Below are 341 nucleotides of genomic sequence, written 5' to 3'. Positions count from 1 at the left end.
CAGTCGAACCCACATCTTGGATTTGCACCCACTTGGGCCCATGCACTAAATGTGACCTAACCACCTTAAAGCCACCAAATTAACTCCACCACAGCCATTAGTTGGACCTAGTGACCAGTGCAAATACCATGAAATCACCTAAATCAAGCCATGGACCAAAGGTCCCCCAAATTAAGGAATCTTATTTCTAAAAATGCACATGATGAAGATATCTTTGACAAATCCAAGCACATTTGCATTAAATTGCTGTGATGGATTCCTCTGGGTTCCCTGAGCTCCTAGCTACCTCCCCATGGCCAGCCGGCCAGCCTAGTGGCCGGGAAAACCCCAAATAGAGAGGC

Source organism: Phalaenopsis equestris, unplaced genomic scaffold, assembly GCF_001263595.1.
Source record: "Phalaenopsis equestris unplaced genomic scaffold, ASM126359v1 Scaffold233336, whole genome shotgun sequence".
NCBI classification, from domain to species: Eukaryota; Viridiplantae; Streptophyta; class Magnoliopsida; order Asparagales; family Orchidaceae; genus Phalaenopsis; species Phalaenopsis equestris.
This window is presented reverse-complemented; position numbering follows the sequence as displayed.